This window comes from Catharus ustulatus, chromosome 6 (genome assembly GCF_009819885.2).
Source record: "Catharus ustulatus isolate bCatUst1 chromosome 6, bCatUst1.pri.v2, whole genome shotgun sequence".
Taxonomy (NCBI): Eukaryota; Metazoa; Chordata; class Aves; order Passeriformes; family Turdidae; genus Catharus; species Catharus ustulatus.
Window position 1 is genome coordinate 6,107,896 of NC_046226.1, and position 16,636 is coordinate 6,124,531.

The 16,636-nt window shown below is 43.3% G+C and overlaps 1 protein-coding gene across 1 annotated transcript in view; it reads left to right on the forward strand.

Moving 5' to 3' along the window:
- The window catches only part of MNAT1 (MNAT1 component of CDK activating kinase), a 119,256-nt gene that overhangs the window by 101,323 nt on the left and 1,297 nt on the right, over positions 1–16,636 (forward strand). The window lies entirely within an intron of this gene.

Consider the following 16,636-nt stretch of genomic DNA (forward strand, 5'->3'; position numbering starts at 1 on the left):
GGTTTCTGTCACATTCTAAGATTTTAGTATTTGGAAGGCAGAGGAGAGGACTGGGCTTTTCACTTTGTTTGCTGCTCCCATGTCAGACCTACAGCCTGTCTCATATATGAACCTCTGCAGTTTTGTGTTCCAGCACCACATGATTCTTTTACAGAAATTTCCTGTCAGTGGAGAAGGAGCCAGCAAGGCTGTCATGGTAGGGGTTATTGTTTGGGGAAATAAAACTCCCCTTTTCTCCACTCTGACACCTTTTCCCTTCTCAGCCCCATTTCTGTTTTTAGTTCATGGGTTTTTCCACTGCAACTTGTGATAAGTGTTCCTGCCAAGAGATGATAAATAAAATAAATAATAAAAGGGATAGATGTAGACAACTTTTTATTCTCTGTCCCCTTGTTGTGAGGTTGCGATGGACAGCAGAGCACTGGTGGGCAGGTCATGCACAACCCTTCAGTTTTGTTTCATAGTGAAAGGAGAATCACTTTGAATGTCCTTTTCTGCCCCAAATCTACTCTCTGTTAAACTGACCTCCTTGTGTCTCACTGTTCAGTAACTGTTACAACTTTTTCAAGAATATATTGGTAAATCTGACAGTGTTATATTTTATGTGGTTGGGTTTTTTGGTTGTTTATTGCTGAGTCTTGCCTTATAAAAGTGCCTAGAATATAATTGCAAGTCCATCCCTGGACACTGAACAAGAGTTCAGAGGTGTGGGGAACAGTCCCTGCCTCAAGTGGAGGATCCCATCTTTAAAAGAAAAAAATTTAAATAGTTGCAGTGGTAGCAAACTATCTCCTTTTTATTCCTCCTGCACTTGACTCTCTTCCTGCTAAATGTGGCAATACTGTCAAAACTTCTCATTCTTTTGGCTTCTCCCTGTCAGTAGAACTGTTCCAGACCTTTCAGTAGCCAAGAACTCCATTCTGTTTGTGGGTTCCAAATTTTTGCTCATCCCTGCATCTGGTTTTGTTGCCTTAAACCCCAGATACTTTCAGATTGACACAATATTGATCACAGTTGCATTTGGTTAAATTTGAGGTTAGTTTACATGAGTCATTGATGAAATTGCATGTGACACTTTTTTGGACATCGGGAGTTCATTATCTTTAAAATTATTTTTTGAGAAACTTCATTCAACCACTAAATATACTTTATTAAAACAAGCCCTTAGTATGCATAATTAAAATTTGGAATCATGGTGTTTGTTTTTTCACAGTTCTTGGAGTGTGCTTTCAGTTTAGCTAAACTAAACACCATTCTATTTAGGGCATAATTTTAAGAATATTTTTTGTAATTCTGGCAGCAAATGCTGTGACATTATAATTATGCCATAAGCATTCAATGTTTATCCATCATAAACTGGCTGTAATCCCAGTTCTGGAAAATAGCTTTCTTGTTGCTCTGGATTCTTCAAGTGAAGGGGCAATTTTGTCTGCAGAAATGATTTTTTAAGGAAATCCACCCTTTGGGTTAGTTACATACTAAAGCAACTCAAAAAGAAAAGTCTGTCTCTCCCTCTAAAGTCATAAATGATTTTTGAAGTTTCCTTGAAGGAAGTTCACTTTTAAGGACAAGTTACAAGAAACAGACTCAATTCTTGCAAATATTAAAATATTACACCCATTTAACCACCTAAATTAAAAAATGAGAACTGGTTAAACTAATACAATGTAATATTGTTAACATTAAAATTTGAGGGTTTGAAAGCAAAGGACACAATGGTTCACCCCAGGAGTCAGTACTGGGAGCAGCACCCTCTCCTTTCCTGCCTGGCTGTGGAAGGAGTGCTCCCTCAGCAGGTTTGCAGGTGATGCAAAGCCCAGAGCAGCAGCTCAAGCACCAGATGGTTGTGCTGCCCTTCAGAGGGACCTCAGAAATTCTGTCACAGCAATCTAAGAGAAATCCAACATGCTGCACCTGGGCTGGGAAAGCCCCAGCACGGGCTGGGGGCAGCCTGCTGGGAAAGCAGCTCCATGGAGAAGGGTCTGGAGCACCCCATGGTGACCAGGAGCCAGCAGCCTGTCCTGGTGGGGAAGAAAAACCACCAAATTCCTGGGCTGGGCCAGGCAGTGTCACCAGGAGGTGGAGGGAGGTGGTGATGCTTCCCCTCTGCTCGGCACTGGTGAGGGACACATCCAGAGTGCTGGATCCTGTCCTGGCATCTCCAGTGCCAGACATGGGCATGCTGGAGCAAGGAGGGGTTGGGGTATCTGCCATGTCACCTGCAGTTTGGAGAGGAAAAGGCTTGGAATGACCTTGTTGATGTGTGTAATAACTGATGGGGACAGAGCCAGTCTCAGGAATTCCATTGGAATGCATTTACTGCAAGGGAGGTCAAACACTGGGACAGGTTTTCCAGGTAGTTTGTGGAGTGTTCCTCCTTGGAGATGCTAAAACTTGGCTGGATACAGCCCTGAGCAACCTGCCTGAGCTGACCCTGCTGAGCAGGGAGGCTGGACCCAGTGGGCTCCCTGTGTGCCTTGCAGCCTCAGCCTTCTCAGTGTCACTGTCCTGCTCTGATTGCATGGCAAGGTGAGAGAATTTCACCAAATAATCTCAGCAACAAGACATGTAAAAGGATATTTTTAAATAAAGAGATTATTTATTTTAAATAAATAATGGCATCTTCTAGAGCAGAATCCACTAGGAATTGTCTTTTTTGTCTGCAGGCTGCCTTCATCATCTTAGCTCCTTTTTCCAGAGGTCTTTCAAGTTGCTCCACCAGTTTCTAAAGTGTTGGATGCTGAGGCTAGAGCTGCCATCAGGTGTGGGCTTGATAGCATGAAATCCATGGAGCTGCATTGGTGTGAGATAGGATGAGTGGTACAGCTCTGTCACCCTGAGATTTCAGAGATGATTGAGTATTAAACTGCCTTTCTGTTCATGCATCCCCCTGTCAATTGTGTACTTTCACCACTGAGTTTAAACTCTCCAGGAAAAAACAAATACTGAAGTACAAAGGTTCATCTGCTCATAAAAGAGGAGCAAATTGTCAGTGTCCTGCTGGTCCCACTGGAATGGTCAGGCTCCTGTACACTCCCTTTTCTGCTCCTGGAGAGAGGGATGGCTGGGGTGGAGGGAGCATGAACCTGACCCAGTGCAGCTTTCATTAGCTGTTAAACACCTTTCTCTAGCTCTTACTCAGGGTATGGTACTGAGCTTGGATAATGCCAACCAGATAAAAATCCAATTGTCTGTAACAAACACAGCAAATGGCATCACTTTGTTGTAGCAAAGAGCAAAGTGTTTGTAGTGCCTTTGATCTCTAAAGTGCTCTGATGTGGTGAGCTCATCTTGAGGAAGCACTAACAGACCTTTCCTTGAATTTTGTATTTAACTCCATGTAAAAGGAAAAAGGGAAAATAGAATTGAATGTGTGCTTATTGTGATAATTAATTTCAGTCAACAATTAGCTTGCTTTTCAAAGTTCCTGCACAGGACTTGGTATTGGAATGGGACATTGGCAAATGACTTTATTAGTTTTCACTGAAAATTAATATGTCTGTCAACTTTTGACTGTGGGGCTCTTTTTGCTCTTCAAATCAGTAAGACTGCTGACTTCCCTTTCAAAACTAATTTTCTTTATCAGAATATTTGCTTATGTATCTTTAATCCTTCCAGTTACTGCTTTAGAAGATATGGGAGAATACTCGGTCCCTGAAGGTTGCTGTGAGCCAGTCACTGCTCGTATGAATGAAATATTTTCATACACCATAGAACTTTATCTCAAAGAAAGTCTTGAGAAGTTAAAATAATGGTAAATGTTCTCTAGACTAACTCTTGCAAGGGCTAAATAGCCTGGCCTTGGTCCAGGAAGGCACTTAACAATGTGCTTAACTTTAAGCGCATTGAATATTCTTCCTGGCATGAGTGAAAAATCAATGAGGCTGCTCACATGCTTAAAATAAGACATGTGCTTAAGTGTCTTTCTGGACCTCAGCCAGAGCATTCAGCCTGTGAGATGAGCTGAATTCTAACTGTGGGCAAAAGCCAGTAGTGTTTCATTTTGCTTGTCTTGTGCCTTTCTGAAGAATTCATTGATATTGTCTGTGTTTATTTTAATTGGCCTCCATTTCCCATCTAAGCCCTACCAACTCCAAGGCTCTGGGAGTAAAATAGATGTGCAACTTAGGGCTGTCAAACAGCTTGTCAGGGGTAGTACTTAGACTGTATATATTGCTCTAGAGCAGGAACTGAACTTCAGAAAAGCTGGGAAAAGATGAGGTGAAACATGATTGTTTTCTTTGGTAGCCAAGGTTTTAATATAGAGAGAAAATGAAGAGGAGAGAAGAGAAGGGCTGGTGACACGTCACACCTTTTCAGTTAACATAGTTGCTTCTTAGGAAACATTAAAGAATGCAGACAGATGCATTAATAATCTGCTGGCAGTGGCTGTAGCCTTGGCAAGTCGGCTTTCCTACCTACTATTGATTTTTCTGACTCTCAGGCAGTAATTTGCAATGGGTGGCGTGATCCCTTACCCTCAAAATGGGCAGTGAGAGGAGTTGTCACGGCCAAAATAATTTTTACTTTCTAACCAACCCCTCCTGTTTCTTCAACAGCATCTTTTCCTGCTTAGATGACAATTTCCACTGCTGACACCTGTGAATGATAAAATATACTATATTTAAACACAAACAGCCTCCTTGGCTGGAGGTGCAGAATAACCCTCCACAATGCACTGAGCTCTGTGCTGGCAGCAGCCACACTTGGGGGAGCACCCCTCAAGTGCTGCAGGAGTGGGGTGTCACTGCTTGGGAAGTGGAAAAGCAGAGCAGCCATGGGCACCTCAGAGAAATCCTTGCTGTCAACTCAAACTTAGATGTCTAAGGAAACATGAGTGTCATTCTCCTCCTGCTGCCTTTTGTTTCTCAGCATTTAGACAGTGCTTGGCTTTCACTTTCCCTCTCTGTGTTTACAGCTTCCTTCTAACATCACCAGGGCAGGGGCACCTCTTTATTTGATTTATACAGAATGAGAGAGAAACTTAGGGGAGTTGAAAAGAGAGGGGCCAGAATAAAAGAAAATGGAGCACGTTTTTTAAAGGGTTAAATATGTCAAACTAGAAACAAGCAGTTGAATTTTGCATGTAGTTACAAAACTATTCCTGAAAATGCAGCTCCATGAGGGAGCAGCTGCCATTCTTATCAGATCTTTTCCACACTGAGTCTTGAGCAGTTTTGAATGAGTTTGTTTGTAGGTTGTTGATTTTCTTTCAGCTGCAGAAGTGTGTTTGCAGAACTGCATAGCACTCCAGGCTGGGTTTCAAGTTGGCTTCAAGGTAATTCACAGTTGTATGTTTTTATTCTGTACTTGTCCTAGTGGCCTTTTATTTCTGTAAACAGTGAATTTCTTTTTAATTACATAAAAGCTTAATAGAATCACCTGTCACATACAGAATTTCATCTGAATTGAGTAAGATGTGATTGAAGGTTCAGGTTTAGAAAGTATATTCACATTCTGGGATAGCTTAAATGGTGAAATAATGTCCACTAGGGATATCAGAGCCAGAATTAGAACTGGAAGAATGAATGGAAAATGGGATCTTAGAACTGTTTTGCTCTCAACTGTTTTCCCCTTAGCTTTTCTAAAATCAAGCTGAAGTAGCTCTGTGAATGTATGTCTGCAGGTGTCCTCAATGTGACAGAGCCTTCTGCCACCTAGTGTTCCTGGGAGCTCTCCTCAGCAGGAGAATTTATTAAATGGCATTCTTATTGGCAGTCCTCACTAATTTTTGGGCGCTTTCTGTGGATGTTTAAAAAGGCACTTTCTGCACCAGTTTCAGAATCAGTTCAGTCAGTAGGCACAACTTCTTTGGAGACAGATTTTGGGGATGCAGTTTGCAAGTTGAGTCAAGTTGTTAACAAATAATCCATGGAGAATTTCAGCAGTTGTGGATGTCACTGCTCTGCAACAACTCTCTTGGAATTTTCTCTCCCAAGTGAAACTAAGGGGTTCTGCCTAACTCATGTTTGATATCTGTGTTTCTGCTGTTTCAGGATATTGGATTAGACTGAAAGCAACAGAAAATTAAAATTAATTCAACAGAAATCATATAAAAAATGATTCAATTTAGACACTTAACTCATTGTCTTTTTAGAAGAGTAAAATGAAGATCTCCTATCATCACTGCATTTTTCCCCTCTAGAAATTCTACCAGGGCACAATAGAGAAAGACAATAAAATCCAGAGAATTTCACCCAGATTTCACAATAGAATTGTTAAGCTGTTAAAACTGAAAAATAGTCTTAATGATGCTTTATATTGAAGCCAAATAATAATAACTCCCACCATATGCTGACAGATAGGAGGAAATTGCCTAGGATTGAAGGAGTAGTTTTTTCCCCTTCATTCCCCTGTAAAAAATATTTTCAGGAGAACAGGGCAACCTTTCCCTCCTCCCCCAGCTGTGGGAGCTGTGGCTGCCCTGTGCCAGAGTGGGGCTGTGCAGCTCCTTTGCACTTGGGGTTTGAGAGCTCAGCCCAAAGCTGCACCTGCCTGGGGCAGAAGCTTTTTGTGCTTCACCCAGCCGTGGTGTTGAGGAGAAGCCTCTGAGCTCCTGCCCTCTCTGCTCCCTCCCACCTCCTCCAGCCCTTCCTGAGGAGCAAACGCCAGCCTGGCTGAGAGCTGTAAACCTGATCCTCAGCATCAGCCTGAAATGCTGACCTGACCAGCAGCCAGAACCTGAGGCAGCCAAGGGGCTCATGCATTAGAGCACAAGTCAGCTGCAGGAGAAATGACCTGCTTTTCACCTTCTTTTGACCTGAACAATCTCATCTTCTTGAAATACTGTCGTTCAAACTGCAATATTTGCTTTCAACAATTACACTTTCCACATTCTGCCCAAAGAAAATAACTTTGGGTTCTTATTATCTGAAATGAATAACCAAGTGTTTGTAGTTTTTCATTGGAGATAATTATTAGGTTTGGCAGCTTACTTATCTGCTCAGTATCAGCAGCTAAAACTCCTTTAAAAATTTTTGTGCTGTTTTGTTTGAGCCATATTAAACTGGAATTGCCATATGATGTGTATTCATTGCTACTCAGAACAGAGGATGCTGTGTCACAGTGAAAACAGAACTGACTTTCTGACTGGGGAAACTATTTCAAAGCTGAGGTTATAACCACTTTTTCTGTGTTCATATGATTTTTTTCCATCAGCACTCATTTTGGGGGCAAAGCCTGTTGCTGTGCCTGATGCATGAATCACCCAGGGGCTCTATTCTTCCCTGCTGGGACTAAAACAAGTCCTTAAATGCAATAAAAACTTTAAACACCACTTCATTTTCCAGCCTTGGGTCTGAAATCAAGGTCCTTACCAGCACCCCTGGGGCTAAAACATCTCCTGTCTGCTTGGAGCCATCCTGGGCTCTGCAGGTGTGTGACATCCCTGTGTCCTGAATGACCTTTAATGTCTCTTCCATCCCAAATCATTCTATGATTCTGTGGTGCAATCATACCTGTCCTCATCTGTTGCCTCAGAACAGTGCATCAAGCAAAATGTGCTAAAAAGAGGGAGGAAAAAAAGTGTCTGTGCATCTCCATCCTCCTTCTGTAGGTGTTCCTGAGTGGGTGCCCTGTCCAGAAAAGGTTCCCTTTGCCTACAGATATATAATTTACATGGAAGCTGGTGCTGGAAGAATCTCTTTCATGTAGCTGTCCCAAAACCCCAGTTCATCAATATGGATCTCTGGCTGTGCACTGGGGGATTCATGTGCTCAGTGGGGTGTGTGGAACAGGGAAAAAAGGCAGAGTGGGAGGAAGAGGGAATTTTTATCCTAGAAGAAGAGTTTGTGTGTCCAAAAGAAGAGTCTTTCAGAATAAAAGCTTTGTTGTCCCTTGTTGCCTGCAGAAGGGATGCTGTATTCCCAGAATCCAGCCCAGGGAAGCATTCCTTCAGTCCTGGGGAAAGACACAGTGGTGTCTTTAAGAATAGGGGAAGTTCAATTTTACATAAAAAAGCTAAACCTATGAAAACTGTCTTGACTTAGGTAGAAAGTTACACAACAGTGGTTAACTTCCTCAGAGTTCTAATAAATATTTAAACACATCCATGTTCTTCTCGTGCCCTTTGTCCTAAACACTGTGTGGGAGGAAGAGTGGAGTTGGAGGACAGAGGGAAAGATGAAGAATTTGGAGCTCAGCCTATGCCAAAACATTTCCACAACACACAAAAAAGCGAGCTTCTCTGCAGTTACAGAAAAAAAAAAATCCAGTATCACAGCTGAGAAAAGACCCTTGTGTTCAATGCTGTTCTTCCTGGGGTCAGGTAGGAGCAGAGCCTGATTTAGTCCCAGCCTAGCTGTATCTGCAGCTCTGCAGTTGGGTGTGATCCCCGGCAGCCCTGCAGAGCAGCGCGGTGCAGCGTCCTTGTGCGCAGCTCACGCTGCTCCAGCGCTTCACTTGCACTTCTTGCAGCGCTTTGGGAGGGGGCTGATTGATTTACTGTATCTGGAAATGCAGACCTGGAAACCTGAGCAAGGCAGAATGGCTGGAGCACGGTGCTGAGGCGGGTGTTGAGAGGACGGACAGCTGGCGGGTGACCTCAGGAAGGTGACAAATGGGGACCAGGTGCCCCCGCTCATCCCAGAGCTCGCAGCCCCTCTGCGCTTACGGAAATCACAGGAAGGCTTCCTGTGAGCCAGGCTTCTAGAAATAAACACTAACCTCTTGGCACAGCTGAGGGCATGGGGGTGAGGAATCCAAGCAGCTATTTGGGAAGGAGTTGAAGCAGAAATCCTTGCAATTTAAAGGAGGAAAAAAAAATTAATTCAAACAGGAGTGCCTGTGCATATTTTGGAGCTGGCAGGAATGTGTGGTGTGGAGATTTGTGGTGAGCAACAAGGAGCAAACTGTTTACACAGCACAGTCAGTGATGGCTCTTCTCTGACATGTATGGAGCCATCCAAACAGCTAAATCTTTTTCTGGGAGGAAAGTGAGATGTGAGGAAGCCCCCCAACAACTGAAGAAAGAGAAGTCAGCATAGAGTTTGTATAAAATATCCTTTATAGAGCTGAAACACATGACCAAAAATAACTGGCATAACCTTTAGTTTTCCTTTGCTTGCAAAGGATTTGTGTATTTGCAGGTTCTGCTTTCCATTTCCTGTTTTTATTTTAAAATAGGCAGCTGTGTGCTAAAATAGAGCTTCCAGATAATCCTTGTGTTGAATCCACCCTGCAACAGCACAGAAACCCATAACCCATGTTGCCTTAGGATATGCCTCCTATCTCTAAGGGTTCCTTAGTGGGGTTGTGATGTACTTCAGCAGCTTCAGGGCTGCTTGTTTTTCTTTTCAAGTAAAAAAAAAAAACCCCAACAAAACAAGATGACCTCTGTCATCACTTTAACTTTTGAAATTGTGTTCAAGATTTCCCACATTAGCTCAGAATCACTGAGTGCTCCAAAGACAGCACTGGCTGCTCTCTTGCACTGGTATTGACATTTTCTAAGGCTGGAACTGTTATACCTTGTCTGCAGTGATGCTGCCTGATCAAATGTTAAGAGAAACTGATTAAATGTAGCATTTGATTTTTATCAAAGGGCATATGCAGACACCCACTCTTAATTGTGGGCTCATGTGAGGGGCAGAATGTGTTTCTCAAACATGCACTGGATTTACACATGGGAATTCTTACTGAATGTGAATCTCTAGCATGGATAACTCCTCAGTGAAGAGAGGAGATTTATTTAACTTGTTAACATTTATAACATCTCCCGGTGAAATTGGATTTACAGTTCCTTTTGAAGATAGGAATAGGTCAGCTTGCACCATTTAAGGGGTTTATGTCCCATTTCAAGTTTTTATATCTACAGTTTACAGTGCTTTAAGTTGACAGTCTCAAAGTCCTGTAGTCCATTGTATTTGGAGTTTATAGACTTTTCTTATCAAGGTGTTGCCTTCTTGGGTAGGGCCCTGCAGAGGGACTGGAATTGTCCAAACCTCCTTTTTTTGGCAGTGCCTGCAGGTCCTGTCCCAGGGCTGCATCCAGCTTGTAGCAGAGGAAATGTGCAAAATGCATATCAGGGCAGAGGAGTACAAAGCTTCCTTTATTCTATAAAACCTTTTTCATTGTTAGTTTCCTGTCTTTACACTTTAAAACATCCACTTCTTTTAAAATTATATCAGTTTCTGGGAGGCGGAAGGCATTTCTCCTTTTCCTTTGATCTCAATTTCTCTGTAGCTTTTCATCTTACCTCAAGGCAACAGCACTGGCTTCTCAGTTACTCCAAAAGCAAATGTTTATGTGTTAAATAAATGCAAGTACCTGAGTCTGGTCTCACATCTATTTAAAAACCAGGGCAACAGTAGAATAGGAGTGCTGGGAAAATGCTGGAGAACCAGGTGCTCTCTAAAACTTTTCTTCCTTTAAAATTCTTTTTTTACCAGTAGAAGAGCTGGGTTTTTTATGAGGAGCACTGAAGGTCATAAGGAAATTTCCCTCCATTCTACCCCCCAATGTATTAGCTTTTCAGTGGAAATGTTTGGTCTCTGGACTCTGGATTTCATCACCAAAAGAGGAAGTTTTTAGGGAAAGTAGTATGGGAAAATCTGATTCTGTTCTCTTCCCCCACCGAGGAGGGCTTCTGTGACTTTGGGCCTTTGCATTTAGAGATTTTTTTGCTCCAGGGTTCACAACTGCACTCACCAGTTCAGGTAATCTGTAATAAATTCTCTGAGATGGGTCATTAGATAATTCTTACAGATCATGTATGTGTTTCACCATTAACAGAGGAAACAGTTTGTGTGAAACATCAAATAAAAGTTCTGTCATTTTTATGTTAAATCCTTGGAAATTCCTTTATTGGTCACTGCAGCAGCTGGCTGGGAGGGAGCACTGAACCCCAGGATGTGCTGGGTCACTGTTGCAGCAGACACTGGTGGCTTTGGATTTCCACAACCCAAAATGTTTGCCTTTTTTATAAAGGACATTATAAGGCAGAAGAGGATGGGGGGAAAGAGAGGGAAATAACTCATCACTAATTTTTACCTTTGGAGTCAGAACTGGCTTTAGCAGTGACAGCAGTATCATAGCTAATATCACATCTTGAGGCTTTTTTTTTTTTTTTGCCCCTTTCAGTGTCTGGTAGCAGAACCCTGTCCTGTTCCATCTTAGCTGAGGTGTGCTGTGGTGTGCTGTTTTGTTTTAATTTTAAAGTACTTTGTTTCACCGCACACAATTTACACATGCTCCTGCCCTGAGAAAACTCTGACAGTGTTTGAAACAAATTGCTGTTTAGAAAAAGCAGATGGAAGAGGTTAAAAAGAATCACTAGGAGTCCTATATTTCTTCTATTGATTTGCTGGGTTGGGGCATTTCCTGTCTTTTCTACTGGGAAAGTTTATTTCTGGTAGAACAGTTCTTCACTCAGAAAACCTGAAGCAGAGAAATAAAAGTTTTAGGAGCTTAAACTCTCAATTATGTTTTTTCTTAATCCTTAACTGTAACAAAAAAAAGATCCATCAGTGACAGAAGGCATCTTCTTTTGCAGAATTTATTGCAAGGTGAAAGCACTAACTTTCCTTGCTGGAAATCAGAATTGTGATGAGTAAGCGATGGTTCTGAGGCAGGTCCTGGGGCATGGCTGAGTGAAATGGGCTGAACAAGTTTGTGGCATGGAGAAGGGTCTGGCATTCATCTGACACCTCAGAGAGCAATTTCTGCTCACTAAGCCCTTAGGAAGCAGCACAGGGCTATTAATAATAACAAAAGAGCCTGCCTTACTAAGCTGAATGTGCACAGCAGTGCTGTGTGCAGGTGGGATTGCTGGGGCTGCAGGGGCAGTGTCTGTGCTGGGTCACTTGTCTTTGGCAGGATTTTTTAGCAGGCAAAACTCTCTTGTGGTATTTAGAGTGACTTTTCCTTGTACCCCTGCACTATGGGCTGTGTTCAGTCATAATCTGAAATGAAAATGTGCATGAAAATGTATTCTTCATCTCTCTGCCATATTTGAACCTCATCATGCTTTGCCCTGTTTGACATCCACACTGATTGCTGAATTGTATACAGAGCAGCATTGAAAAAAACCCCAAACAAATAACAGAACTCCTTCAGTGATTGCAACTGTTAAATAGATTTTTTTTCCCATTTTGTCTGTGTGGTCTGGAGGGTGGAGGAGAGGAGTGGCTGCTGTCAGGGCTGGCAGTGTCACCTTGGGCAAGGAGGGGTTGGGCTCACGAGGAGCCCTTGCTGAGCTCATGGCTGCATTAAACTTGAATTCTGTGTCAGAACAGGCTGTGTTGGCTGGAGTTCAGCAGGATCTTCTGATCCCAGTCATAGCTGGTGGGTTTAACATCTAAATACAATCATACTGCCCAAATAGTGTCTGCAAAAATGGATGAAAGTCTGTTTGGTTTTGGTTTTTTCTAATTTGAGGATCAAGTTTGTAGCTACTCCCTGGAATGATGAATTGCTATTCTGGATTTGAGTACCAGCTTTGTGCCTTGTGTCACATTAGTGTGAGAGAGGCAGAACCACACCATATTTGAGTAACACCCAATGAAGACCTGTTCCCAAATGCATTTCCTGGGGCTGGTGAATGGAGAACAGCAATGAACTCAGCTCATTTAATAAACAAATTCTGTTTGGCTGCATGACCCACTGTGGTAGAGCTGACTGGGAAAACAGAGCTGAGCAGAGGAGCTCAGTTTGTACCTGCTCAGGGACTGGAGAGTCACCCAGGCCACAGATTCCTCAGCAGAAGCCAGACACAATCCAGCTCCTTACCTGCCTCTCTCCTCTGACAAGACCCAGTCTCTGCAGCTCACCCTGAGTAACACAGCAATAGTTCATCTTAGGGATTGGTAAATCCAATGAAAGTGCTGTCTCCACAAAGGGTCAGGAATGCAGCAGCCTGTGCTACTGCCTTGCTTTGCTTCACACAGTTTTCCAGACTGGAGTATTTTGCTTGCTTTATGCAACCACTATTTATTATTTAAATGATGAATCTGGAAAATTTCCCAGATCTAATGTCTGCCCCATTACTTTCTGTCTTGGATACTGTGGATAATCAGATAAGCAGTAAATCTACTCTGTGGAATAGAATTGAATAGCTCCTTTTTTTTTCCTCCTGTCAAACAACTTGTGAATGATTTTTCTTTTCTTCACTCCCATGAGGTACCTAACAGGTAAAAAAAAATCTGTCTGCCAAATACACAGTTATTCCAAAAGTATCTCTTAAATGGTGCATCTGCAGAAACACCCCTGGGAGTGTATTTATGTTGGGTAGCAGGGAAGATTGTGTGAAACAATCCCTAGCTTTCAGCTGGGTGGGTGAAGGGACTTACTGTGGGGTTTGGGCTTGTTGGTTGTATGTTTGGTTCTTTTTGTTTGTTTAGGTGAGGAGATTTTAGCTTTGTTTGGTTTTTGGTTGGTGTTTATTTTAGCCAGGTTTGATTGTGCTGTTTCTCCCTTCTCTCTGATTGTTTCTGACGTCTTTCCCAAATTTCTCTGGGACAAGACCACCCTGCTGAGCACTGAGGGGATGTTTGCCAGTGCCCTGGGTGTTGCTGAGCTGCTGGTGGGTCCTCTGGCTCTCAGCAGGAGCAGTGCCAGGGGGACTGGGGCTCCTGGGCTGTGCTGGGGAGGCACAGGGGGATCAGCTCACATCTGCTGCCACGCTGAGCCAGTCCTGGCCTCTCCTGGTGAAGTGCTTGTGACCCACCCTAGGGAAAAGAGAAAACATGAAGAAAACCCTCCCAGGAACAACCAGCTTGATTCTGAGCCTCCCCACCAAGGCTGTGAATTACACCTCTTCCCTTCAATACAGGAGGGGTTTTTAGGTTTTTTTCCTTCCCCCCCGTCCATGGTGATGAGAAGCTGAAGTCAGGAATGAGCCCCCCAAGGCTCGTGAAGAACAAAATACGATGTGCTGTGACTGATGTGAAAGGTTAACGGGGAAGATCAACATCCAGGGAAAGGGGGCTTGTTTGGGCAGAGCCTGAAGCAGAGCATAGGCATTGCTGGGAATGGGAAGTGTGAAAAGGTGGGCCAGGGAACACACAGCCCTTCAGCCCTGCTCAGAAATAATAGTGCAGGCTTTATTTAACTTCAGAGTTTAGTCTGCCCTCAGTAAAAACAAGTTACATTAAAAAACTGTGCACCAGAAAAAGCAAACCTCTTTTTCCTGGTTTTTGCTTATAAGATTTACAGGTACTTAAAATAAACCTATGAAAAACAGACCCAGTGTGCTGGAATTTGCTAACTAGTGAGAGCAATTACCTCCAGGTCCCAAGACCTAACGGAGCTCGGCTTTTTGGAAATAAAACTTGGCAAGCTCTTCTTCCTGCTGCTGTTGTAAAGGTGTACATGAAAAGATGTACTGACCTCTGCCAGAAACCCCAGGAATCCAGTTCAGAGAGATTCTCCTGTGGAGGGGATGGCTGGAATCAGGCAGCACAGATGGGGACCGGTGTGGAAAAGCCGGCAAAAAACATTCGCTTCTCATTGTGTGGCTTCAGCGTGGCAGATTCTTTGCAATTGCCTGGTGTACCACAGTAATTAAATGGGTCAAGAGCAGTAAGTTCAGATACTTAACAAGAAAATAAAGACCTCACTTGACAGCCAGCAGCGGGCTGTGCTCGTTTCACAGGAGTGAGGAGAATTAGGGCAGGTTGTGCAGTAAAAGTCGATGGGGGCCTTTTTGGCAGTGGTTTTGTATTGCTTCAGAGATCACCTCCCAATTAACTGCCAGTGCTGCAGCGACTGGGAGTCAGGTTGTCTTATGAAACTAATGCTCCAATTTCAGATGTCTCAGAAAAAGGGAGACAATAGATTGTTTTTCTCCTTTCAGTGATATACGCGCAAGAGAAGATAAGAAAAGTAATGAGAAAGACACAACCAACCTTTGTTAATAATGAAATGTAAAATAATCCCATTTTCACTGGACTGTTTCATGCATGAGAGGAAAATGAAGTTGTGCAATGAAATAAATATGATAGAAGTGAAGTCCAAGATGGGAACTGATTTTTATAAGACTCTCTGTTTTGGAGGGTCGAGGTAGTTTCACACCAACGTTTTGAAGGAAATTATTTGTTGTTGTCAGTGCCCATCATTCCTGGCTGGGGAAAGGAGCTCCTGTTTCCCACAGCAGTTTTAAAAGTCCTTCGGGAAGGATGAGATCTTCCTCTTAAAATACTAAGGGACAAGTAACAGGAATGTTAAAAAAAAAATTGAAACCCATAAATGCCTTCTGCCACAAACCAGGAGCTCTGTGCAGACTACCTCCCCTTGCAAATTAAGAGATGGGACAAACTTTGTTGCTGTGTTTGTAGATTCTTTTGGACTGAGCACTATTAAAAGGGTTTATTTTATTATTATTTTGTGCTCTCCTGCCTGTGTCTGTGCTGATGGGAACCAGTATCTGGCAGTGAGGGCCAGATTCTGTCACAGTTTGGTACAAAACACCTCAGCTCGGTCACAGGAGTTAAATTCAGTCTCAGCTTCAGCATCTCACCAAGAATCCCTGAGAAACATTGCTCATGTCTGTGAACTGTTATTAGGTGCAAGAAATACAGTTTTTAAAACTGTAATTAATTATTTCTCAGTAATCTCTTTCTATGCTTTTATGGCATCAATGGGTATGACTGTTTATTACATCTTACCTATAAAATCTGACCTGTTTTATATACTCTTTATGGAAACAGTGTACAGTCATAAATTAAAAGATGCAACTGTTTTGGATATTTTACTGGTGGTCCTGTATTTTCCTGCCAAAAGTGCAGCTGTTTTAGGTTTCTCAGGATAACATTATAAAAGGCTGTGTGCATTTTGCAAGTTTATGCTTGGATTGCCAAGCCAGAGGTGGAATGACTCAACCTTCCCAGGAGCAGCATGTACCAAGTGAGGAATCAAAACAGCAGCTGAAGCGCGGGGCTGTGGAAAGCACTTGATGTTTATGGGGCTGTGTCTGGTGGTCAGGAGTGAAGATGGTTCTTGTGTGTGGATCTATCTGATGGGGTTTTGGTGCAAAACCAGTGGAGAATCTGTCTTGTACCTGTCTGATGGGGTGCAGGAGCTGTGGGGTTACAGTGTGGGATGAAGCCATGCTTTACCAGGAGCTCTCGGCGTGTGTGGTGGGGTGGAGCCCTTGGAAGGAGCCAAGAGTGGCAGTGCCAGCACAGGCAGTGTGTTTGTGTTTCCATATCAACTCCTGCTTCCATGTCAACTCGTATTTCCATGTCAACTCAACACTCTGGAAGGTTTGGGGTAGAATTAGATGGCTCTGCAAATGAGTAGTGATGCCTAATTAATGGGAAAGTTTAGAACCTTCTTTAGCCAAAATGATGATGGCCTCCCACAGGTCTGATTGCCAGGGTCAGTGGGCTCCAGGCACAGGTCACAGGCAGAGGAAGCTCAGCCCTGTGCTCATTGGAGCAGCTGGCACAGACAGCTTGGGGGAGTGTGGCATTAAGTGGCAGAGGTGAAACCTTCCTGGTCCTGTGGGAGTGCAGGAAAGCTTCTGTGGTGTCCTTGTCTTGGCAGGACCTGTGGGAGTGGGGAGAGGAACCACCCCAGAGCAGGCACAGAGAGCACAAAGCCCTGGGTGCCCTGAGCCCTGTGCCACCAGAGCACTGCTTGGGGCAGCCTGGCTGAAGTGCCCCATTGCTCCAACTCATGGAAGTTTTATCCTGATGTG